Source organism: Pocillopora verrucosa, chromosome 8 (assembly GCF_036669915.1).
Source record: "Pocillopora verrucosa isolate sample1 chromosome 8, ASM3666991v2, whole genome shotgun sequence".
NCBI classification, from domain to species: Eukaryota; Metazoa; Cnidaria; class Anthozoa; order Scleractinia; family Pocilloporidae; genus Pocillopora; species Pocillopora verrucosa.
Genome location: NC_089319.1, coordinates 14,987,347 through 15,014,237, shown reverse-complemented (window position 1 = coordinate 15,014,237; position 26,891 = coordinate 14,987,347). Strand labels below are relative to the sequence as shown.

At 37.1% G+C, this 26,891-nt stretch overlaps 1 long non-coding RNA gene and 2 pseudogenes across 3 annotated transcripts; 2 read left to right on the top strand and 1 right to left on the bottom strand.

Moving 5' to 3' along the window:
- Positions 1-7,464: 7,464 nt before the first annotated feature.
- LOC131785055 (uncharacterized) lies at positions 7,465-26,486 on the top strand. Of its 3 annotated transcripts, none has more exons than XR_010718621.1 (6): positions 7,465-7,655; positions 7,987-8,215; positions 22,632-22,695; positions 23,283-23,445; positions 23,853-24,286; positions 25,673-26,486. It is a non-coding gene; the product is annotated as an uncharacterized lncRNA (long non-coding RNA). The 3 variants fall into 3 exon arrangements; XR_010718620.1 differs by lacking the exon at positions 25,673-26,486 and adding an exon at positions 24,655-24,813; XR_009340254.2 differs by lacking the exon at positions 25,673-26,486 and having other exon boundaries at positions 23,853-24,813.
- Positions 12,796-13,582, top strand: LOC136282821 (uncharacterized; annotated as a pseudogene).
- On the bottom strand, positions 13,957-19,714 carry LOC131785029 (uncharacterized; annotated as a pseudogene).
- Positions 26,487-26,891: the final 405 nt, after the last annotated feature.

The following is a 26,891-nucleotide window of genomic DNA, read 5'->3' as shown; positions in this document are numbered from 1 at the left end:
ATTATGGCGACAACTCGGCTGATTACCACGTTCTTTCAACCAGTCAAATCCAGTGAAATTGAAAATGAAGCAGTTAACGGTGAAGAAGCTGAAACTGAAGCAATGGAATTTGAAAACGGTAAGTTGTTTTATGCTTTTATTCCATTTCCTGAGAAATATTGGTGACTATGGTTTAGAAGTAAACATTTGTACGTTTGTCGTTTTAGTTGAGCTTTCTGATTGTTAGAAGAATTACTCCCTAACACTCGGTTCAATTTTCTTTACTTCCTGGTTGAGCTCCTGGTACAATTCTTACTCTCGGGAACTAGCCCAGTATTGACCTTATTCACCGCAGTTCAAATTATTTCTTTCGACATAAGTCCACACTGTTCTACTTTGCTATATTCTCTGATTGAAAGATGCTGTGTTTATAAAGTATTATCAGTTGAGTATCAGTATCACCAGTTTATAAAGGTGACACCAAAGATGACACTTTTAAGCTGTCAATCTTCTTACATCGCGATCGCTCCGTTTCAGCCAGCGAATCACGTTAGAGTACGTACGACAGTTCCTGCATACTAAGTATGCACCTTCGAATTGTTTACTGAATCACAAAATTATCTTCTACCTTAAATTTCTTAATTTTACGGTTAAGACCGGCCAGAACGAAGGCAAGATTGATAATATAAAAATTATAATTAATCTATTGGCAGAATTGAAATTACGCTTGAAAAGATATTTTACGAGAAAATAGCCTTAGAGGATTGTTATATAACAACAGAGTAAACAGAAAATTCGGAGAACAAGAGGCGTACCCAAGGTACCGCCCCTAAGAAAACTACGTGCTATTCGCATAAGTTATATAATTACAAATTCAGTGCGGAGATGAAAAAGCATAAGCTATTTATAATCAGAGTCACCTTTTTTAAAAAGAGGTGTTGAAGGTGTTAATTTGAAATTTTAGAAATATTCTGGAATCGTGAATTTGACTTTAGTATTTGACCAAAAAAAAAAAAGTCTGATAGTAATCAATAGTATAAGAAGCAAGAGGTTCCAGGAATTCCTGTGTGAGGTTAACTTTTACCAGAGAGATTTACAACTAGCAAATTGACATAATTAAACACATCTAATCACCGTAGAAACGGAGCAACTGTTTCCGTACCAAATTCACAACCACAATAAGAAAAAGGTGAAAGAAATTGTACTTAGATGAGATCGCCAAAAGGAATAAGAAATAATCAACCTGTCTTATTATAATTTTTGTATCGAATGGCTTAAAGTAATATGATATTTCCATTCTTTTTCCCAACACCAATATATGGAAACCCTTACAATATTTCAGATTAAATATAGTTCTATTTTTATCGTTTAACACGATTTTGATGCCGAAGTTTTAGCGGAAGGTCCAGTTTCAAGTGGTGTTATCGAAGGTAAATGCTACATTGAAATTCGTTTTGTTTTTTTTTTCGGTGAGGGTACGTAAAAATTAAATATCTAAACAAGCCTGAGGAAAACAAAACCGACGCAGCCAATTATTTACAGACTCGGCGTCTGAGAAGAATTCAGTATTAAAATACATTTTAACTTATTTTACTGCTTATAGGAACAAATAACGCTATTAGTTAGGTACTTTTCGCTACTTTATAGTTGAATATCAGCATCATGTTTACCTTATTATTATTTTATCATTCTTGTGCGGTTTATCGAAAATGTTTTACATTTTCACTTCAGACTTAAGATCCAAACGCGGCATTTTGTAGTGCCGCTCGGGCTTGCGCTTGCTTTACGAAAGTTTGTCAAACGTGCATTTCATCGGTCTCAATACACGTAAAAATCGCGTCCAAAACGAAACAAAATAGAAAATAAATAGAAAAAGTGTACGGACGGCTTGCGTCTGCAGAAAAAATTGAATGTGGTTCAACTCTTAGTTTCCGCAGACGCCAGCCATCACACACGAAAAGCCAGTTAAATTCACGCTGTGAATGACGTGCGTAAAATTACGCGACAGTGGAAATCCACTTTTAATTTCTCATGATTTCTGTTATTTTTACTTTGGTCAAAGAACACGACGATCTCAGTTAAGTTTTGTGGTCGAAGCCAATCTATTTCGTAATCTTTTCAAAGCATTTCTTTCACTCTTCATACCGACAGCGTATCATCTAAAATTAGTTTTCAGTTTTCAACAAAGCTTTAGCCCCATAATTTGACAATTTTGATTTTTCTCATCACAGCGTCACCAGATGAGCTTCTAAGTGTCGTATTCAAGTATTTCAGTCCTAAAGAGATAATAAACAAGCTAAGGCTCGTATGCAGAAGATGGAGACGTATCTCTGAAAGTGACATGTTGTGGACCATTGTTTGCCTTGATGAATGGGGCATCACTCATTTCAGCGAGGATCAGTTAAAGACAATCATAAAGCACGCACGGGGTTTCAGAAATTTCTCAGTAGCCTATATTGATGTCAACAAACATCGATTCAAGGAGACACAATCTACAGCTCATAATATTTGTAAAAGTCTATGTTTGTCTCATGGACTTAATTATTTAAATTTGAGTGGCCAGTTGGTATCTAATCTGACCTTCTTGCAAGGCACGCGCCAGTTGGAGTATTTGATCCTAAATTATTGCACTGTATTGAAGGACATATCCCCGATTTCTTTTTGTAAAAATTTAACTTTCTTTTCGCTTAAAAGGGCAGTTATTCACGAGGGTGAGCTCTTGCAGTCTGTACTGCCGCTGTCAAATCTGTTTTTCCTAGGTGTAAAGGGAAACGAGCTATCTTTAGAGTCACTTAAAGAAATGTGCAAAACACTTTGCAAGCTTTCCGTTCTCAACTTAGACCTTAATATAGTAAATCAATCAGAATTTTTTATCCTTAGCAAGCGAATTTGATATCACTGTCAACAATGCTTGATTAAAGGATGCTGTACGTTGACTCAGTTAAGAAACATTTATCAGATGAAGTAAACATTTAGCTTGTCAGTGTTCAGTTTTCATATCACAGTCTGTTAAAAATGACGAATTTGACGATTTATCAATATACGACTTCCTTGGTTTATAGGTGTTTCCCAGTTTTTCTTCCACTGATCAGCATGTTGTATTCTACTTTGATGTCGGGGATATCGTAAGTGACAAAGTTGATCCAAGAACTCCTCAGTCCCACGAAAAAATTAAATACCTTAAGAACCATTTCACTCCGCCTCCTTCATATACAGGCTTTTTCTCCAAGACTGTGGTTAAGGGAAAAGACAAACGTACCGCGAAGCTTGTGTTTCAGCCCTCATGGTTGGAAAAGTATACGTGGATTGTATATAGTCCTTCACAAGTGGGAGGTTTTCGCAAATATTGTGTGATGCATAATAATCCATCAGATCCTCGAGCACAGAAAAGGCCTCTAGTAACTGCTCCATTCCAAAAGCTAAAAAAAGCCACTGGAAAAAATGGGGCACTTGAGCGTCATCAGAAAATGCAATGTCACCAGTTGGCACTTGAAGCCGGCATTGCCATAATCCGAAGTTTTCAAAAACCAAAGGAAACCTTGCCATACAGGATTTCCACGAAAAACCAAGAGATGTTTGAAAAAAAACATGAACGCACTTAGAGTAATCATAACTACCATAATATTGTGTGGCAAACAGAACATCCCTCTTAGAGGCCATCGAGATGACAGCACAAGCACGGCATCCAACAAAGGCAACTTTCATGCCATTCTTATGCTATTGGGAAACTCTGATAAAAATCTTCAAGAACACTTACTTACTGGTAGGAGAAATGTTACAAGCACCTCAAAAACTGTACAGAAGGAAGTCATTCGCATCACTGGAGATTATATTCGGGCGAAAGTTACACAGCCGATTCAGAAGGAAGACGCTTTTTTCTCAATCATTGGCGATGAGGTAACAGATAAATACGCAAACCAAGAAATATTAAGTGTTTGCCTTAAGTTTTTAAATCTAAACAACGACGTTTCACCTAAAATCAGAGAAGTATTTTTCGACCGTGTCAACCTTGAGAAAAAATTGGTGAGAGCATAGCAAACGCTATTTTGTCAAGTTTGGCCAAGAACAACATCGATGTGGCGTTTGCCATGTCCTCAGAAGCATGTGGTGTGCAAGGAAGAATAAGGAGAATAGCACCGATGGCACTGTACACTCATTGCAACAGTCACGTTTTGAATCGCAGTGTTGCAGCCGCATGCAGGTTAACTTCAGTCAGAAACATGATTGGAACCTTAAATGAAACTTTCCTTTTCTTTCATTTTTCACCTAAAAGACAGCGATTTCTAGAACAAGTTTTGGAGAAGTGTGGTTTTACTTCCAGAAAGGAGAAGTTAAAAGGCTTATGCAAAACCCTATGGGTGGAAAAGCATGAATGTTACGAGACTTTCTACGAACTTTACGAGTACGTTTGCATAAGCTTGAAAGCGATAGCTGATCATGAGTCGCATCCTCATGTTTATTCCTCGTTATCGTTCACGTGGGACAGGGAGACTAAAACCAAGGCACAAGGTCTTCTGGCAAATCAAAGACATTCGGATTCATTTTCACCTTTTTTGTCACAAAGAATAGCCTTGGAACACTCAAACCTATTGCAGCTAAGCTTCAGAAGAAAGAACAAGATGTCTTCCAAGCGTATTCTATGATTGACGACACTATTAAAGCAGTTGCCAGGGTGAGGTCAAACATAGAAGAGGAATGTCATGAATGGTTTTGAAGACGCATCTAGACTGGCTGACAAGATTGGGGCTTCAGTCTCAGTGCCAAGAATCACTGGGAGGCAGGAACATAGGAACAATGCACCTAGCGTAAACCCGGAATCGCATTATCGTAATTTTTCGTTCTCCATCAAGTCACGGAAAATCAGGTAGAAAGGGTGATTAGAAGCCTACCATCTAACAAAGCTCCTGGAATGGACAAGATATCCTCCAGAATTCTTAAAGACAGTTTACCCAGTACGCTAACAACAATTACCCACATTGTGAATAACTCCTTTGTTACCAACACATTTGCACGTGCATGGAAAACAGCAGAGGTTACACCTATTCTCAAATGCGGTAATCCAGATGTCCCTAACAACTATCGCCCCATCTCATTATTACCAATAGTCTCAAAAGTCACTGAAAGGTTGGTACATGGACAACTTATGGAGCATCTAATTAGAAATAATAAACTGGCAGCACATCAGAGCGGAAATAGAAAGCTTCACTCGACAGAAACAGCTCTGTTGTACGTTACAGATCAGTTGCTCCAGGCTATGGATAACAAGAAAGTTTCCATCATGGTCTTATTAGACATGTCTAAAGCATTTGATAGTATTCGACACGACATCTTGTTATCCAAGCTACAAAATCTCGATTTTTCCCAGGGTGCGTTGAATTGGTTTCAGAGTTACCTTTCTAACCGACAACAGTGCGTTCGAATAGGTGACGCAGTTTCTAAAGTACTCCCACTTGAGTTCGGAGTTCCGCAAGGCTCTATTTTAGGTCCGGTTTTGTTTACAATCTATGTTAACGACCTCCTTTCTGTTCCTAAACGTTGTCTATCTGCCTCCTATGTTGATGACTGTAAATTGTACTTGTCCTTTTCACCTGCCGAATTACCCACGTCCATCCTCGCCTTAAACGAAGATCTCACGAGAATATCTCAATGGTGCTGTAAAAACTCTCTTTTGATTAATCCGTACAAAACTAAGGTTCTAGCTGTTGGATTACCACAACTTTTAAAGAAACTGTCATCATTCAGTATAACACTTTTTGACAAGGAAATAACACCTGTGCCTGTCGTTAAGGACTTGGGTGTTCTTCTCGACACACACCTCAGTTATAACCAACATATCACTGAGATTGCCTCTAAATGCCTTTTTAAATTGTACCAAATTAACAGAATCAAACACCTCCTGGATAGGAAAACACTTCTGTTAGTAATAAATTCTTTTGTCTTTAGTAAACTCCAATATTGTTCAACTGTCTGGAGTAATACCAGCAGCAGCAATATTGACAAGTTACAAAAAGTCCAAAACTTTGCCGGGCGAATTATTCTGGGACTAAGAAAGTATGACCATATTTCGGATGGGTTGCGATCGTTGAAATGGCTTCCTATTAGAGAGAAACTCATTCTAAATGACGCTACTATGATGCACAAATGTATTAACAAGCTTGTTCCAGACTATCTTGCTGATATGTTTAAATCACGTTCTCAAGTCCATAATAGACAAACTCGATCATCTGGTGCTTTGGATATACCTTTATGTCGCCTGTCAACAGGGCAGCGGTCCTTTGCTTTCAGAGGAGCCAAACTCTGGAACTCCTTGAACGATAACATTAAGTCTTTAAAATGCCCCAGGAATTTTAGACGTCATCTTGCAAACGTTTTATTAAGTTGATATATTATATTATTGATATATATTTTGTAATTATAATATTATTGTATTTACATTCTCAATTAATTTATATATTTGTATTTTTTTTTTTCTATTGAGCTGAAAAGCCCACTTAGGGAGCATCAATAAAGTATATGTATGTATGTATGTATGTAAATCTTATCGAGTGTATAAAATATGCTGATGAGGATATGTACCCCGACGTACGAGTTTTGCTTATTATTGGTTGTACCCTTCCTGTAAGTTCTGCCGAAGCTGAGCGTTCATTCTCTGGCTTGCGACGAATCAAGTCATATCTCAGAAACAGGATGTCTGATGAGCGGTTGTCAGGACTTGCACTCATGCACTTACATCATGACCTTGACATTGATGTCGACGAAATCTGTACAATCTTTGTAACCAAACACAAGAGGAGGATGTTCCAAGGGTACATCCTTTACAAGTAGAATCCAAGTAAACGGCAAGCCGGCAAGGAATTATAACGTGCAACCGCGGCTGGTGGGAGGGGCTGTGGGGGTATGGGGTGTGTGGGGGAGAAGTGATTTGCCTCAAAAGAGTCCAACAGTCCTTTCTGAACCAAAGTTTGGACCCCCCCGAATCAAAAATTCCTGGATCCGCCTCTGACATAACGTCTGAGTCAGATCGCCACCAGCAGCGATTTGACTTTCAGAGGTGGCGAGTTTGTTGAAGTGTTGACCGGATACTGCTAAACAGAACATCTAGAGCCATATGCGCGAGTTAGTGCAAAAACATACAAACAGTAACGCGTTGAAGCCGAGAAAGGACATTCTTGGTTCGTTACTGTTTTCATTCTAAGAGATGGAGGGCGGTTAATTTGTGATCAGTTTCAGTGAAGATTGCGTGTCTCGAGACATTTTATGTGCGTTACACGACACATATTCTGCAATAGTACGCCCGTGATACACTTCTTGGATAAATAAATCTCGAATCCAGGGTCATTTTGACTCCTTGTCAGCGGTATGGTCGCCATGGGTAAGTACGTCATGTGTAGGTCAAATAAGTCATTATTTGGCAACTATACCGCTGACAAGGAAGCAAAATAACACTGGGCTCGAGAACGGGGTAATCTGCATTAAAGGCGCGTGAAATCGACATCCATAAGAATTTGGAAGCATTTTTGGGGCTGTCCTGGTGTACCGGTACACAGGGGAATTCTTATTGTTTTCATATCCATACATGGAGTTGTTACGCATTCGTTAATGTTTCGTTCCTTTGTGTACCGGTACACGAGGACACAACCGAATTTTTTGGGTAACACTACCACTACTAGTCACAAGTAAGACACAAGACTGTTAAATTTAATTATGTTATTGGCTATGCCGTAAGACAGTCGCAAATTGCGACAAACAGTCGAATTTCAGACGTAAAAGCGAAATGTTTAGTTGCGAATGAGCTCGATACGGGCGCAATTTCGAGCCCAGTTTGAAACTCACCGGGCTTACTCTCAGTTCTAACTACATCCCAAATGAAGTAAAATTATTGGAATGGTTTTGATTTTTTCAAAGGAAACCTAGGAGATAGCTAAGATACAGTTATCAATGGCTATGATATAGCTTTCAAAGGGCGAAAACTGACCATCTGATTGTATGTTTAATTTGACCCAACAGATTGGCTAATGTTGTCCCAAACTTCACAAGTGTAGAGACTTGAGAACTTGCCGTTATCAGAATTTAATGCTTCAGGCGGAAGGTGGTCCTAAGTACTAGTGATGTCCTCTTTGGTCAATGTTGTATGTGATTCCTTCAGCTTACCCTTCACAGCTTTGTGAAACCGAAACCCGTCAAGCATTCATTCAAGTCCATATGGATGACAACGCCAGGGATATGTTAGTTTGAGGTAATTCCTCATTCTTTGTAATAATATTGTGGTCTAGTTCTTTTTTATAGAAACACTATCTTTCCAAAGATAAAATGACAGCTTCTAGTTGGGAGAACAGTGCTTTCAATAACGTTTGAAGTAGTTGGCTACCTCGGTAAAGCACCCGCCGGAGAATTGTATGAAAAACAATTTCGCTCTCGTTGGTCCATTATTTCCATCATAATAAAATGGCTTCAAACAGAGTTTTGTGTGTTGAATTTTGGTAAACGATCTTAAATATTAGTCTCCTTTGTGACAACTGTTAACTGATTGTTTCTTCACAAAATCTTCCATTTGCTGCTTGCAAGACTGCTACCTGAGTTTCACACAAAAAGTCCTCTGAAAGGATATGTGGTTACTAATTACTAAAATTTGAGGCAGTATGTTCTTGTAAACTCAAAATCGTGAAAAAAGACCGGTGAATTGATCGGGTGTCAGGTACAATTCCTTTCAATAATTTTCAAGTTGAATAAAGACAGAAATTTATATGGCGTAATTGAAGCTGGGGTGGAAAAAAATTCACTAAGGTGAGTGCTTGTTTTAGATTTAAAGATATGAATAATATTCAAACCCCTCCTACTGATTTTGTAGTGATTCATCTTGGCCTGATTGTTTGTAGGGGGAGGTATCAAGCCTTACAACTTTTGCTTTGCTTTGACAGTAGAAGTGATAACAAGGGAGTTTGTTTTTTACAGAGTTCCAGCAATGTAAAAAAATTATTTTCCTTTTGGATGTGTTTATTAACCTGTGGGGATTGGAGGGGAGAAATTCAGAAATGCAAATAAAACAGTTCAAAACTTTTTGAGTTGTGGATGATAACAATTCTTTTGGAACATAGATTTTTTTATAATATCAAGTGCTATATCTGTAAAGGCATGTCTAAAGCTCCCAACAGTAACAAATTACGCAAATCTTTTGAGTAGAAGTGGATAGTAAACTTAAATTTCATAAAAAGTTTAAACACAAGTTCATGGTTTGTAAAGTTGTTCAGATGTAGAACAAGAAGGCAGAAACAGTTTACAATTGTGTTGTTTATTCAATGCACACACACACAGGTTGAAAAACGTAAAAACAGAAAGCATGGTCTCCCAGTTATCAAGGCATTAGTGACGTAACATAGATCGGAAATGAATTAATGATTACATCCATATTATTACATCTCCCCTTCTTACAAAAAAAAAAAATATCTCAATGTCACAGTCTTATGCAAAATAAAGATAAAATAAATAAAATAAACTAAAGAAGCGACTAGCCTTGTTCATTTACTCTTGACCATACACTCTTTATGACTGGTTCTGTCCATTGACTTTCAACAGTACACTGTTTATGACTAGCAGTCTGCAAAACACAGTGGGGGTTGGACTACTAGTCTGTTTCTTGTGTACACTCATCCATCCTCTGGTCGGACCTGGTAAAATCAGATGTCAACTTTTCCTTCAACTTTTGCAGGAGTCTACTCCTTCTTCTTTCCTAGCTAAGAGCGTTGCAGCTGGATACAGACTCTGTCTCCTGGGTGCAACTCATCCAGTTCCTCCTCAACATTTTTCTGAAGTTTTGGCTTCGGTAGTTGGTTAGAGGTGGGTAGGAGAGTCTTGGTTCTCCTCCCAAACAGATGCTGTGCTGGTGAAGAGTTGAGGGTTTCTGTTGAAGGGTTTCTCCAATCTAGCAGGGCTAGATATGGGTCTCGTCTAGACTTGGCTAGAAGAAAGGGTCAAGTCCTATAGGACCTTCTTGAGGAGAGACTTAGCAGTCATGACTGTGTTTTCTACTTTCCTATTTGACTGGGCACATGTAGGGGAGCTTGTCATGTGTTCAAAGCTGTAAGTGCTAGCAAACTCACCGAACTTGTCTGGCACAAATGGCTGTCTGTTGTCAGATACAAGTTGGTCTGGTATGCCTTGTCTGGCTAAATGAGCTTTGAGTTTCCTGATGACTTCATCAGCTGTCTTGGTAGTTAGACTATCGACTTCAAAGAAGCTAGAGAAGTAATCAGCAGTGATCATGTAGTCTCTACCATTCAGCTCAAACAGGTCTACTGCAATCTTCTCCCATGGTCTGGTTGGTATCTCATGACAGATCATTGGCTCTTTAGTTTGTTCCACTGGCTGGCTGTTACAGACAACACATTTGGTTAAGCAGTTCTCAGTGTCTTTGTTTATTCCTGGCCATAACCACAAGGTTCGTGGTTATGGCAAAAGGCAACTCATTATGATTTCTTGGGAAGAAATACTAGTAGAGTTGAGGATTTCGCCAGTCCTGACATCATGTAAAGTTGTTTGGATGTAGAACAAGAAAGCAGAAACAGTTTATGACTGTGTTGCTTATTCAACACACACACACACACACAGGTTGAAAAGCGTAAAAACGGAAAGCGTGGTCTCCCAGTTACCATGACATTCATGACATAACATAGACCAGAAATTAATTAACGATTACATTCTCATTACAAGGTTCAGTTAAATCTTCTATTATAATAACATAAGAAACATGGCTTTACTGTGCATGCAAGGAGCCATAAATATTCATCTTGATCACCTCTGTGGAGGTCTGCCTGTTCCAGCCCTTGGTCTCTTTGAGTCTCCTAGCAGAATAATTGCTGTCAGGATCATCAAAGAGATATTGTTACAATGTGTGGTATGGCTAGAGGAAGGTGCCAGACACATTCACGCTTGGCAAATTGCAGACTCATAGATTGTTTCCACTTGTTGTATGTGTACCTTACATCTTCTGTGAGAGTCAGTTTTTACCAGATGGTTAGCTTTACACAATTGAAGTTGATATCTGGTCGCTGAGTAGCATGTACTGACAAGTTACTGGTATCTCTTCCAAAACAATTTCCTGCTATAAGCTGATCCACTAGTTTCTCTTTGAAAGAAGCAAGGCTTATGCCTTCTTTACCAACTCCCTTGTACCTCATGTATGTATTTAGAGTTGTTACTTCAAGTATATGATTAAGAAAAAAAAAATTGTAGTACCAAATATTTTCTTTTGTAAGCTTTTCATAAGAATTGTACATTTTAGTTACTTTTTGGCTTTGCAAAGGTCTTTGGTTGCCACCATCCTGCAGATCTGACTTTCCTTTCCACCTTGCCAATTTACAAGCCCTCAGGAATGGTTGACGGCAGGTGGACAAACTTCTTGTCTTTTCATGTGACATAAACTAACTTGTGCCTTTGATGAAAGAGAGATTCTCCTCTCTGAGGTCTGATTGTTGATTTTGTTGCTGGGATCACCAATGTCTTTTGGAAGGAATTTCCTGGTTCTCCACATAGTACCCCAAGCTAGTATTCCTTTTCTTTCCAACTCCTTAAAAAGTGGTACTCTGGTATACCAGTTGTCAACAAACAATCTGTCTCTCTTATGAAAATGGGGTTTCATCAGCTAGAGAACAACAGGCATGACCAAGTCTCTGCCGCTCACAGAACCCTCCTTGCCAGTGCAAATCGTAGTGTAGAGGACATAACCAGTTGCAGAATTTGCTATGACAAAACCTTTCAGCCCAAATCAACTTCTTTTCAAAGGCAAAAACTGCCTAAATTGTAATCATCCCTTGTATACGATCAGAGTCTCATCAAGAGACAATTATTGCAATGGTGCATAAATTATTGCAAATCTGGGCAGCAAGGCATTCAAAAATGGCCTGGTTTTCCTAAGTTTATCTCAGGCCTGGAGCATTGTGTCAACAAAGTGCAGAATTTGGAGGTAGCAATCTCTCAACTCTGTGTGGGGAAACAATGTAATTTTGATTCCTGAATTACTAGACCAGTAAAACTTGTAGTTGGGTTTTTTCACTAAGCCCTCTGCTAAGGTGAGATGAAGCCATGCCTTCAGCTCTGGAACAGTCAAATTGTGGAGATGACCTCACAAATTATTATCAAGTTGGGACTTTTGGTGTTTGAACCAGATAATCTCATTCACAATACATACATACATACTTTATTGCATAGCTCCCCCTTGGAGGCCCTTCTGCCATACATGAATATTAAAATATCAAGTTACAAAGCAAAAGAAAAAAATTTACAGATAAAAATATAGCCGATAAAAACAGGTTACATTTCAACAATAAAGTAGAATCTTATGATCTATGAATTAATTTCCCTGCAATATCATCTCAAAGAAATGTAGTATTATACAGAAATCGCAGCTGCCTCCAAAAGGTGAAACAAGCACTCAAAACCTTGACACAAAGACTATATAGTTGACAGCATCGAATATGAGAACCATGAGCAATTTGAAAATAATGCTGTTGATGTAAACACTGATAATACAATTTAGAAAGACCAAGCTTCCTAAACTGAAGTTTGTTCTGAAGACCAAGCTTGTCAAGTAGGTCTCTATGAATCAAGATCTGAAGGATGAAATTGCTTCTTTAAAACAAGAGATTGGATCACTAAGGAAGGCCATCAATAAAAAAAGCACAAAACCAAATTTGACATTGATGATTTTAAACACAGCAATAAGGATATTTTGTTTTCACTGGCTTTCCCAAATATGAGACTTTGCTATTATGTTTTGATTTGTTGAAAGTAAAGGCTGCAGATCTATGTTACAGTGACAATGGGAAGACACACTTTGCTTCTCAATATAAGAACCCAGGAAGCAAGTAGAAGCTGACTGTCTGGTAAGAATTTACAATGCTATTATTGAGGTTAAGACTTGAGCTATTTGAAATGGATTTAGCTGAAAGGTTTTGAGTATCAGTGTTCACTGTTTTAACTGTTTGAAGGACCTGGATTAAGTTTATAAGAAATGAACTTCAGCCCATATGCATTCAATGGCCATCCAAGGAACAGGTTTTGTATTACATGCCTCCTGTTTTCAAACCATTCTATTCCATAATTGACTGCACTGAACTGCAGATGGAATCACCTTCCAGTCTGAATAAAAAATCATTATGCTACTCAAGCTATGAGTCTCGAACAACAATGAAATCTTGCATTACCCCTAATTGTGTTGAGTTGTATCATTTTGTGGTGGTCTGTATTGTGGATCTATTAGTGACCCTGACATTGTAAAGAAGTGGAGGTACTTGACACATTTAGACAAAGGAGACCTTATTATGGCTGACACAGGGTTTGTAATACAAGATGAACTCGCCTCTGTAGAGGCCAAGCTTACCTTACCTCATTCCATGAATGGAAAGAAACAGTTTACAAAAGAAGAATCTGATAAAAACAATAAGATAGCAAGTTTGAGAGAACATGTGGAAAGGTGTATGGAGAGACTGAAAAACTGGCATTAATTTTCTTTGACAGACCACTCCCAATAACTATGTCTGATATAGCTTCGGATGCTTGTATTGTGGTTGCATGTTTCTCAAATTTTCTTTCACTGATTGTTGGCTAGTTTCCTACATGTGAGGAAAAGAATATTTTTTTATGTCAGGTCAGAGTACAAATGAACAATGCAAGATATTCATGAGTACTTTTTTGGTTAGTACATTGTGCTACCCTTGATTGTAATCATTATAAATACAGTTCTTTTGAAAGTGAGTTTATTTGATATGGGTCTTGCTGTAATAAATATCCCCACAGAAGAAACCACTACAGCAATACATGCAGGTTTATCTATTATTTTAAGAGGGGTAATGGAATGGCCAGTTAAGTAAAGCTCCATCATTCCAGGCAATACTACTGTATTAACATTAACAATTCAAAAAGGAATTTTAAGACTTCTGAAATAGCTTTAGTTGGGCCTGTTTATTTTCTTTCTCTTGCTTTTTAACTTTCTGTTACCCTTGGAAACTGTAGGTCTTTGTTCCATCTTGATTCTCTATGTAGAATATGTGGATAAACAAGTTCAGGGAATATGTTATCAAAATAGAATTTGTTCAGTTTTGGTAGCACATTCTCCCAAAATACAGTGTCAAAAGGAATTTTTTTGTGTGACTTCCTTTTTCACTTTAAGCAATAAAATAGCAAGTGCTTCTATTGGAACAATAAAGCTGTTGTTGGGAAATTCCACGCAAGTGGTGTCAGAATCCAGGGTTTTAAAAACAAGTTGAACTTGAAATTATACTCTGTGCTACAATGCTAACAAGTTACACCACACGGAAAAAATAAATTCCAGCTCCCTTGTGACAACCATGTATTCAGGGGGGGTCTCCAAAGTAAGTGTCTATTTTTTTATGACAGACAATGAGCAAGAGGGCACATTTTAACCTGCTACATCAAACCTCAAAAATATGAAGGGCTGCAAACACTTGTATCAGGAAAAATCCTTTAATGGAGTAAATACATATGGGATATAAATTTCACCTGAACTTTCTTTTAAAGTAGATATAACAAAGGCAAGTCCCATCGCGGATGTTATGTAATGTCCACAGTATTTAAACAATCCTTTTTCTTTCCTAAGATAACTATGTGAAAGATTTTAAAGACATTCTTGTCACACAGCTAGATATCCAGTAGAAACACTTTAGTAAAAAGGAATCTCTAGTAAACTGCAACATTTTCAAAATAATGACAGCAAAACTTCATTCCGGACGTTACATTGTGGATGTTACACTTCTTGAACATAAGTTAAAACACTTGAAATGGTTTTAAAAAGTCAAAATATTACACCACAAGTCCATAGGTTCTTCTAGATATGCTTTAGTTTCACCTGACAAACATTTTGAAACAAACAACAGCTTTCAAGGTTACTATTTTGACATTTCAAGAATAGAAGAGGTTCTACCAAAATTTGATGAACATAGTCATTTCTCATAGCTTTGAAACCCTTGTATGTTTCCTAATTACTCCGAAGAGTTTTTCCACAGCTGGTTGCGCTGGAATTTGAATGGTCTGCTAATAAAGTGAGGAACAGTAATAGGACCAGCAAAAATATTTGAAAGGTGGAATCTGTCCATATCGTCTCGCCTAGGCCAATGATAAGTAGTTGCGCTGACTCTGTGCAGGGACTTGAATTGAACAAAACTGTCATTTTTGTCTATTACTCAGCCAAAATAATAGTTTTTTATGTAATCAACTGCATATTATTCCCCTGGTTGAATAGTTGGTTGTGGGATTGGGCATAGCCCTTTCTGGTGCAATTCTTGGATCAGTAGTTGCCTGTATGTTGGACCTTCAGTTTTAGGGATCATTTGGCATCTGGTGGCCAAACATCTTGCATACAGACAAGTGAAAATACCACAGTCATATTATTGTCCTGTTGTGGAATCTCACCAGGCCTCTTTGAAAAGAAAGACCACTGGTTGATGTCAATCGACTGGTCAACTTTCACAAGAAGTGACACCATCTTTTCCACTCATTTAACACAGTTGGCTTTATGAATTTCCCTGACAGGCTGTCAAGCACCACAATGCACATTTCCTGGGGAAACATCACTCCAACGAACCAATGTTTGCTCTGAATATCATTGCAGGGAAAGAAAACTGCATCTTGTCATCTTTGCCTTTCAGAAGATCTTTCAGGTGTTTCTTTTCCACTGCTTTTTCAAATTTTTCCCACCCAAAAACTTCAATGCAAAGGCCCTTTTCAGTACTTGTTGTCTTAACCAGCTGTAAATATGAGTCAACAATAAAGTTTGTAATCCACTTTGCTTCATCATTTGTGGCTTTTCCTTCCAACTCTTGTAAGTCACGAGCATTAATTAAAGGATCACCCTCAAAATCAATGCTTTTGCTAACAATCAGCTCAGCTAGTGGACCGCTGTAGGGAGGAACTTGGAATTCAGTGCATTGGTTATTAACAAGTGCTCTGATGTTGTGAGGCAAGCCTAACTGAATCTGGATATTGCTCTCCTCTTTATGTCGTAGTTGTCTCAGCTGGTGATGGAGCATGTGTACATAAAGGAGTGTCATTCCCATCATCATTGACAAAATCAGTATCATTGCTGCAACATATATCATCATGACTCTCTTCATCTACACTGCTGTTACTGGAACTGATGGTTGTTTCAATGACTGAGGTAACACCATGGGTTTCTTCACCATCACTTGATTGTTCAGTCTCATGAATGGTAGATGGCTGACTTGAGTAAAGGTGGTGATGTAGTTTACCCTTCATTGCTGGCTCTATGCAGTGGATCTTGCTAATTTCCGGGATAGGTGTGGCTTGTTCAAAGCACTTGTCCAGTTCTCAGTGGTTGCTGTAATCATCAATGTCTTTCTTAAGACATAGTTGAATGTTGACTGACTTTCAAAATTGTGCTGTGATCTTTGCAAAGGTCACTGCATCTTGCACATTTGACACTTTCCTCGTGGACATTGCACCCCACACCATCCTTTTCACAGTTCCTCCCAAGCCATCAATCACTCCTTTACCATGGGAAGTGGCAAAAAAGGGCCACTTAATTCTTAACCCCTTCTTCTGAAGAGTGTGGTAGAAGCCAGCCATGAACTTGTTTTTAAATTGGGAGCTGGGCCCATCAGAAAAGATGTTGACAACTCAGACCTGTGGAAAACTTTTCCTGACAAAATTGTTAACCACAGTATTCATAAAAAAAGCCACTGATTTCTTGTCATGGCTGAGGTCATCACTCGCTAAAACATACAAATTGCACGCTGTATTGTTGGCAGAACCTTTGGCCCAAATTGCAACAGTAAAGAGTGTAACTTTTTGTTGACTCCAACGGGCTGCTTGAATTTAATCTTGGTGCTGACAGGTGTAATTTTCAGCAAAGTCAACCCGGACAACTGCTTCATCTGGTTGCAGCTGTGCTTTGCACTCTTCAAAAAATGCAGCTTGTTTTCTCTTTACAAATACATGCTCCAAGAAAGAAGGTATTTTATGTTGAAGACAATGTAAGGCTTCTTCAACAGTTCCCTCTTCGATCACTTTCTCCATCTTCTTTACCACTTTCAACTTGCCTTGTTTTGACTGAACTGGATGAGACACTCTTTCCCACTGTTGCCACTGCACAACTTCATCAAAAAGAGCATCTTTCATGACAATGTCAAGCCAGGCAGGGCATTTATCACATTTGTTCATCGTACATTTTTCTTTAGTGCTGTCACAGACAAAGTGATCAACAAATGACCCAGAATACCAAAGAAAACTTGGTACTTTGCATTCAAAATATATTCACAGAGCATCTTCACATTGTCATGGTACTGGCAGAGGCAAACTTGTTGTGGCATGGCTGCTTGCAGCAAAACATTTTTTGGCCTCAAAGAGTAGAATTTACTGAACCCCATTTTGACATGGGATTTTTCCTTTTGAAACATTCCAAATGTCTCTTTCAATGACCATATTAAGGGCCTCTTTTAGAGCTTAGACTTCTTTCCATTCTCTTTAACAATCACAAAGTCTCTGCATCTTGGTGCTTGATGAGAAAAAGAATCATGGAAGTAGAATTCTTGAACAGAATCTACTGTGGACTTGGCAATGCATGTGTTACCATTTGACTTCTAGTGTTTACTTGATACAGAAAGTCCACTTGACTTTGCAATCTTTGTAATAACTGCTTTTTGTTTCCTTGGGCTGTTTGGAAGAAAGGGGGAATCTTTGTGTACTGCTTTACCTGAAGCTTGGGGAGATTTGTATGCAAATTCTAGATCAGTGCCATTAGCATCTTGTGAGGTGGACAACTTTTTTCTTAGCCTGTGTAATCTCACTCTTTCCCTACATTTCCTTCTCTCTGCAACAGCTTTCCTTGGACTGGGAGCTTTCATTCTACTTTCCCTTTTCCAAACTCTTTCTTTCTCTTTGTATGCTCCATACATCTCTGCATTTGCTTCGAGTTTTCTGTTACTTTTGCTTCTTCCACTCCAGTTAAAGGCATTTTTTTAGATTTATGATTTCAAAAAAGGCTCAGGTATACATGTGTTTTCCAGGAAAGGACCTTATGGACCAGCAGATGGTTGCTGGCTCAGAATGCAAAGATCGAGCATGCTCAAATGTAGGTGGTATTTCATGTAAAAACCATGTTGTGACCAAGAACAATATAGAATAGCTGATTTATCTTCTATACTTAACAATAATTCACACAATGTAATGTCCGCAACATTGGTTGTAACATCTTTGATGCTGAAGTTCAAGTAGCCTGGTAAAACTGTGAATGTCAGTTTAAATGAAATAAAGCTTTTTTAGTTCACACAACCACTTAACTGCAGATATTTGGAACAGTTCATATTAAAAACCCTGATGCTTCACAGGAATTTTGACTTAATGCTAATGCACTTGATAATATGTCAGTAGGCACAAACATGTTCATCAATGGAAAACTGGACAACTCCTTATTTATCCTTTGTCTGTGTCAAATTAAAGTTTCAAAACTGAGTCTGAATGTAACGTCCATGACAGTGGAATTGCCCTGTTGTATCTGGTAATAATATTTATGATTCTTGTTGATTCTCAATTTACTGCCATTTTTCTTGTAAATTCTAAACCTACTCATTCCATCATTAAGAGACTCTCCCTCCTTCAATACAATCTTCTTGACATCAACAATCTGGCTGTCATTCATGACTCTCTCAGGAGACACAGTCACCTAATAGAAAAAAACCTGACTTGTGTACCTTCTGGACAGTCTCATTTTCAAATGTTTGGTTGATACTTGATTCTGATTCAATACCATCTCTAATGGCTTTAGTTTGTACTTGCTTAGAATAAAAAAGCACCTCTGAAACAGCTTTAGTTGGGCTTGTTGTTGGCTTTAACAAACATCTGTTGCACGAAGCAGTTCTGCATGGTTTTGGTACATCAAACCATGTTCTTGTTTCATGTTGACCTTTTGTTTCCTCGGCAGTTACATTTCTTTTCCTTGACAGAGTTATATAACCTCTCTCTGGATCTGAGTGTCCTTTGCTTTATGTCTATCATTGAAAGTGGAGCACGCTTAGTAGGGGATACTATATCCCACTTAGATGGCATCTCACTGTCAGTGCTTTCAACTTCATCCAGAGGTATAGCATTTTGAGAAAGGGCATGTGGAATGATACAAGAGAGTCCAATTTTTTTTCCTGTCTTTTCTTCCATGTTTTTAATCTTTTCAAAAATAAATTTGAAATCTGTACTGTGCTGTTGTTTGTGAGAAGCACCCAGTTCACTAGGAGAAATGTTAGTTGAAGCCTTGTCATCTTTCCTTTTTTTACCATAAACATGCTTTTCAAACTTAACTTCTTAAATAACTGTTGGTTCATGCTTTCTCTTACTTGAGACATTCCAAGTACATGGTTTTGATATGCAAGGAAGCTGGTCACTTAGAGTCTGTTTATTGTTGGCTGATTTGTTGAAGATGTCTTCCATACCAAATAAAGTGGCAGCTAGGTGGTTACAGCATCTATCATTCCCAGTTGGACAAGGGCAAAATACTCTCTGAATTTAAGAGTATGGAGCCTATCATGATTTTTACAGTATATGCTGGTCCAACCTTGGAATGTGAAGGTAATACTTGGCTTTTGATGAAGAACAGTCCATTCTCACTTTTGCTATATAACCCAAGTACTTTACCAGACTTATAAAAGTTGTAACCTTTCACTATGGGTTTTTCCAGACAGTTTCTTCTTAACCCTTTCCTGCCCAAGGGAGTCATGTGCAAGGGACCCCCCTCCTGCCCGAGGCAAATCAGCCATGAACCACACATTCACATTACTGCACAATTTAATCAGTTGTTCAAAAACTACTAAATATTTACACAAAAAACATGAGAAACAAACCTTGTTCTCAAGATAACAAGTTTTTTTGCTACAAAAATCACCTTTTTCTAGGTGTGCATTCTAGAGATACTATAGTAAATTTTAAAAGAAATCAAACCACTGAGCTTCTTTTGAAATTTTAAATTTCAGTTTGATGATAGCTTAATTTTATTGTAAAAGAATGATGTTTCTTAACTGTAGCATTTTTTTGAAACATCATATGAAACTATATTTATATTCTTGTTGTGAGGAAATGATGAAATGTTTCCTACCATATTGAAAAAAAATTTTAACTGCAACATTGTTACTAACAAAAGTGTTGTATACATCTGTTGTTGTGAAGTGAAAATGGCAACAAAATGATCAAGATATTTGTATTAGTAAAGTACTGGCAAATGGTACATTTTTGTGACTAAACTTTAGTTAAGTAGCTGGAAAAGGTGATATTTTATTGACTGAAACATTTTGAGTTGTACAATTTGGTACTTGAAACTCTTATGATATTCTTTGCTGTGAAACAATTTCCAACAATATGTAAAAACAGTGAACTGTAACATTCTTACTGACATTAATTGATTGTGCATAAGAATGCTATCCTAATTTTCTCTTGTTGCTATGTGAATGGCAACAGTCATAAATATTTATTTTGATTCTGGGAAAGGAAACATTTTATGTCTGGTGTGTCAATCTTGGTGACTTCACATGCTTGTTTTAGAGAGAATCTGAGGTTGACTTTGGGGAATGGAATGTTTTCAATTGATGTGCATTTGTTGAAGAATATTGCTCTGGAAGATGCTGACTGAAGGTTTGATAGCTTGACAGGTTGGTTATGCAACTTGTCAACAAATAGCTGACGTTTCGACCCTTCTCCTCTTTGGTGCATTACTCAAACCACCTTGAACTTATCAATTGAAATTTGAACGGTTACATCAAAATAGAGGTTAGAACTTGCTTTGCTTTGTTGGTCTGTAGTGACATGTTGTATGTACAGTTGTCAATGAAGACTTGATATTAGAAGAGATGTCTGTAAGTGTCAAGGGGACGTGTATGAAATGGAGAACATAAAGACATGCTTATGCTGTAGAAAACAGATTTTTTTTTTTGCAGTTGATTGGAGATTTCCATTGTGAAGTGTTGTAAATTGTGTTGATTTGTCAGCAGTTGCTATAACAATCCATGGTAGATGCCAAGATTTTTTTCCCCATCATTTGCATACAAAATTGTGTTATTTCAGTTTTACTAACTTGTGCCACCCACCTGTTTTAGACAGTGATGCAGGGGACAATGGGGAGGAACACACTCCATATATCATTGCCTTAAAGATGCTACTGTGTTTTGCTCAAATTATTTAGTCTTGTTTTCTCTAACACCTTGAATTTATAATTTGAAGTTTTTATAAGGGATTTCAGTCCATCAAAGGTCACTGGTTCTATAACAAGATTAAAAATTTCACAAAATCTGGTTAATGTGTATGTAAGTCTTGCTGCTCTTTCAGAAGGACCTAAATCTATCCATACATCATTTAGTGTAAGACCTTGTGCTTTATGAATGGTTATTGATCATGCAAGCTTAAGAGGGTACTGCTGCCTTTCCAATTTTAGTCTGAGAGCATCAGAGCAATTTGTCACTCGATACAATGGAACACAGTTTAGAATGTCAGTACAAAAACTTGGTCTTGAATAATCCTTCTCATCAAACTGAACAATGATTACAACTGGCAAAGTTGGTGGTTTACATCCATCAGTATTAATTACATCAAGAACTGTTCTAACTTCACCATTACAAAGACCTACTTCAGTCCACAGATTGCATGTAAGCATAACTCCAGCATTTTTTGACAGGTAAATTCTAGGCTTTAAGCCTCCCATGTCTTCTGCACTTAAACTTTTTGCTTGGTTGTTGTTATGTTAAGCATCTATATGCCTTGGATTATTGGCAGATCTCTGGCAACTTTCTCATTTCCAAATGAAAGTTTTACAGAACAATTTTCAAAATTTTGCAAGTTTTCAACTTTAATAGGGTTTCTTGATAAAAGTAATTCCCAATCTTCTAAAGATGAGTGACCATCTCTTACTCACATATGTAGTTGCCTAAATAAGTTTTGTTTACTGTCATTGCCCTCAGCTCTAACATTTTCATGCAACTTGACAACTGTTTGAAACTTGAGTAACTCTCAACAGCCATGTCATTTTTTTGGCTTGTTTTGGTGAAGGACCTGGTCTGTTACTGGAGGAAGTTGAGCAACATCTCCAACCAATATTACTAATATCACTAATAATCCTCCAAAAGGGTGTGTATTTAGGCCATTTGCTTCTTTCCATCTTCTTTTTATCCAAGAGAACATTTTTTGGCCCAATTACTGAAAATTAATCATTAAATAGATATTGAACACCATTTAAGTTATTTTGCAATTTTGACAATGCTGACGACTTTAATGGGCCATTTTTCTCTCTTTTTATAGGCAGTTATTAGATTGAATGCAACATTAAATGCTTCAATTCCAAAGAAGGTGGAGACTTTGAATGAATTCTTTTGCAAATCACTGATTGAATCTATTACATAGCTTTTTCCAGACCCAACTATTCCACTGATAATCATTAGTATTTTTACTTCCCTATGAAAAAACACCTTTCTGATTGCTTAAAAATAAAAAATCTCGTGTATTTTTGTCATTTAATTATACTTTAGACATAGCATTCCTTTATTTACTCATTTACAAACGATATTTACAAAAATACATTCTGTTAAAAAGACGAACTCAAATAAAAGCAACAATTTTACATCATTAAATATGTGTTTCTTACTTTCTTACAGTTTAAGTAAAAGACTTCATGCTAATCCACCAGGGTCTGACTTATCTATCGATGTACAACACGAGGTAGAAGATTTAACTAGTGTTATCTAAACAGTTGAACTATTTTTCCTGTTAAAAAAAGACATGTTCCCGGCCTCTAAAATTCAAAATTTTCAGTTTAAAAAAAAAAAAAAAAAAAAACCCTATATATATATAAAAAAAACCCTATATATATATATAGGGTTTTTTTTTTTTTAAACTGAAATTTTTTAATTTTAGAGGCCGGGAATATATATCAGTATATATATATATATATATAGCTGTTGAGTCTAGGGAAGCCCTGCTTGACCCTTCTCTATTTCTAGATCTCTGTCCTTAACATCTAAGTTTCTCCTTCTCGGTCCTTTCTGATTACTAATCCAATAAGGTATATCTCCAATCTTGTGATGTGTATTTTGCTCAACCCATTTTCCAGTATTCATCTGGAACAGTAGTAGTTTTGTCATTTTTTGAATCACAGTTTGATGTAAGGTCAGCAAGACACATCCATTTTTCTCTCTCACCAGTTTGTCTCTCATTTACATCATCTTCATTTAAAATAGTGTGTTTAATGTGTTGTGAAATGAAATCTAGCTGAATAGACCAATTTGGAACGAGTATTTTTGCTTCAGTTTTCTTTAGAAAAGAATGCTACTCCTGAATGTAAACAGAATCAGACCCATCTTGGTCTCCCCAAGAATTGTTCATGAAAGTATGCCAAGGTTTATGCTTCAGTAACTGGTTTTTACAGAACAAATCATATGAAGGTCTTTTTGGATTTGATGGATAACTTGGGTATGTTTTAATTTCAATAGATAATTTTCTTGTGTTACACCATGTTTACCCTTACAGAAGTTAGATGCAAATTGTACAAAATTCAATGCTGATATGCCAGGAAAATCACATTCATTCACCTTTCTACTTGCAAGCAAGTCAAGAAGGGATGGTTCTGTTTTAAGTGAATTGTTTCAACTGTAATTTTTCACAAACCAATCAGGGAAGGGTTAATTACCTGGAATGATGAACTCACAAATTTTATTGAAAGGAGTTAGTGCATAACTTCTTGAATACCCATATCTCTTTGTCCAACAGCTTTCATCACTAACTTTTGATAATTCCACTATTATCACTGACACATGAGGTTTCATTCAGCATTGAAATAAAAACATCTCTATCAACTGATAATATTTTCTCACCCTTAGAGGCATATTTGGCAATTTACTCTAAGCAAGAATGGTAGTCTATAATGACCTGTATGTTGCAGTTTGCTCTCCAACCTTGTAACTGGAAGCGCTGATGATTACTGAGATGAGTATCATTTCGTTTTGTGACTTCTTTTACCGTGTGTTTCATTGTTTCATCTTTAGTGTGAATTTCTTTAAATTCTAAATGAGTTTTTTCACAGCAATCTTTTGGAAAGCCAAATCTACAAGAGTATGTGTCACTCTGTTGTTTCTTATGCATACAATAGAGCAGTTGAACATTGTGTATGCCTTTGAATTAAATTTAGAAAGTTTTTATAATCTTCATCCAGTTCTTCCTGTTAGACATCTTCATGATGCTTTTTGCATAGAGGAAGTGTTGGCTTTATCCAATCAGTATGATCAGGATTATGAGGATGCTGGGTTGACATAAGGTAAACTGCAAAGTTACAAATAGCAGTTTGTGCTTTGTTGCCTTGTTTAATTAACCATTTCTTTTGCAATGGCTCCTCCTCTGAAAAGCTGTGTGGGCCACTAGTTTCCAATGATTTGCTTGTGAGGTAACCCTTTGGTGCTTTTTGAGATTGGGCAAAAAGATCTGGATCACTTTTAAGTTTTTGTAACACCATGACAATGGATTGTTTCTCTCTGAACAGCATATTCATACCTAAACTAGTGCCAAGTTGTACCAAGAGTTTTTTTTAGCCAGTATTTGACAAATGCTTCAGTATGCCTAGTGAATAACCAGTCAAGTAAATTAAATGATGGTTATTAATTACATTTTCTCTTCTTTGTGTATCAGATAGTTTTTTCACAGGATCAAAGAGTTCATGGAATTCTGGCCAATAAAAATCAGCACAAGACAAAGTCCAAAATATTTTTAGAGATCCTTTTTGGTTTATGATTGCTTTCAAATTGATTCTGATATCATTCCAATAAACTAACAAGAGCTCCCCTTTTAGGCTTGGCTCAATCTATATATCACATGGGGACCACTATAATGCCTCTTTGGGTTTTGGCCTTGGGGCCAAAGCCCTACGGGGGCAACTTGTAGTCTAGTTGGAGTCTAGCAGATGCGTTAATGAGTAGTTAAAACTAAAACTAATTGGCAAGCTCCCCAGTGTCCTTTTTTCTAATGCCTTTCTTGAAACTACTTAGTGTCCTATACTGTATTGGATACCATATCAGCAAAGTTTAAGATATGAGCATACATTGGGACTGGTTGCAATATATCATGTATCTATGCATAACTGATAAACAAAAGGTTTAGAAAGTAGTTAGTAATAATAATTATAATAATAACTCTATTTGAGTCTCAGTCTTATAGCTGAGCATAAAGCTTAACTAATTGGGGAGACCCATATATACAACCATAATTGAAAAATGTACATAATAATATGTAGAAATTATAACAAAAACTTGAACTTTTATGGAAATTCTGTGGAATATGAAAATTAACAAATATGGAGTCTAGCATATGCATTAATGAGTAGCTGCTGAGACTAGAATTAATTGGCAAGCTCCTCAGGTTCCTTTTTTTCTAATGCCTTTCATGAAACTACACAAGGTTGGTAGGTGTGCATCTTGTGTTTTGACCCTAAATAGGATCCAAAGTACCTTTAGTAACCTTCTCCCATGCTTCACAGTTTTAAAGTGGGCAGGTTAAAATAGGCTATATTGACCTGTAAGTACCTATTAAGAAGGACTCTGAGCTTTGCCCTCCTAAGAGGTTCTTTATAGGGGTAGTTCCAATCAAAGTGGACTACCCTATAGCTATGACCTGTTTAGTTAATTTGTTTTTATTTTGTTCTTGTCACTAGCTCTGTAGAGGTGCTACTCAGTGCTATTGTACTGTAAGGGAAGAACTGCTGTCCTGTAAGCCTGAAGTTTTACCTTGGTTGGTGTTAATTTCTGTGGTCTCATCAGCACCCTTATCATTCTGCTGGTATCCTTGCTGTTGGTAGCAATCTGGTCTGAGAAGTTGTGTCCGCTGTCCAGTGTTGTTCCAAGGAGCTCTAGGTTCTGCATGGAGTATAGTTTTATTATGAATTTCCACTTTGATTGCTATCTCTTGACATTACCATTACTTGGTATTTGCTGAGGTTGGCTTGAAGGTGGTTGACCCTATATCAGGTAGCAGTAGTTTTGCTGTTTTTACCTGGCTCTTGTACTGTAGGTTAAGCATTGAAGAGAGTCCTTGCCAATTGAGAGGGTGACTATTGAGGAAATTTTAACTTCTGCAATAGGTGTCAATGATATTGTGATAGTATTGTGATAGTGGAGGTAGCCTTGCAGAAGTATTGCAATAGTTCTGATATTTTATATTTAAAACAAATACTAAAAGAATTAGAAAAACTAAGAAGAAAGAATTAGTTGTCATATAACGTATTGTATGACAACTAATTCGATCTTCTTAGTTATTCTTATTCGGATACTGTGAAACACAATGCAGTGGAATTTAATCCGTTTATTGAGAAACTAAATACAATAAAATGTTTAAAAGACATCACTGTTGTTAGTGTTGTAGTAGATTCATGAGCACTGGAACACTGCAGTAGAATTTAAACAGTTTGGGGTAAAACTGAATAAAATGTCGAACAAACACTCAAACAATCAAACTGTAGTTGGACGTGTTTGTTTTTAACAACAAAATAAAAAATGTAGAAGTTCAAGAAAAATCTTAAAGCATGCAAAACTACAATAAGTACCATTATTCTATCAATATTCTATAAATAACACTTCTACAACTGAATATGTAAGCTATCTTTGTAGTAATTAACACCTTTTGAGCAGTAATTAAAATAAGGCCTGAAAAAAGCTTAGGCCTGTACAGGATCTAAACCCATGACGTTTGTGATACCGGTGCAATGCTCTACCAACTGAGCTAACGAGACAACTGGGAGCTGATCATTTTGTTGGTGTGAACATAATGTAGTGGTGTTCATTTCTGTGAAGACGGCTTTCATATTCACTTCTTTATCTGCCTTTCACATATTTGTTTTTCATGTATTCACAGTCACTTCTATAAGTAGCCATGGG